This window comes from Parasteatoda tepidariorum, chromosome X1, assembly GCF_043381705.1.
Source record: "Parasteatoda tepidariorum isolate YZ-2023 chromosome X1, CAS_Ptep_4.0, whole genome shotgun sequence".
Taxonomy (NCBI): Eukaryota; Metazoa; Arthropoda; class Arachnida; order Araneae; family Theridiidae; genus Parasteatoda; species Parasteatoda tepidariorum.
In genome coordinates, this window is record NC_092214.1 from 76,603,994 (window position 1) to 76,604,347 (window position 354).

Below are 354 nucleotides of genomic sequence, written 5' to 3' on the forward strand. Positions count from 1 at the left end.
TGGAAAATTTAAGAGATGCTGCAATTGTCCTCACACCAAATACGAGATTACGCAAGAACACAGACACGCATGCACAAAATTATTCAAATTTTTATTTTAATTCACAATAAACGCGATAACTTTCAATTTCTTGCAACCAAGGGTGATATTCCACAGCCAATCACAGTGCGAAAAGCCCATTGATCCGTAGTGACGTAGATATTCGCATAAGAGTAGAAGGAAGTGAAGGTTCTATCTTCCCGGTGGCAACAAATTTCCAAGAAATTACCCTCTTTCAGGTTTACCGTAGTCAAGTGGTTTATCTCACTATTGGCGTATCTTTAAGGAGCGCAAAAATGTGAAGTTTCTTGTCCT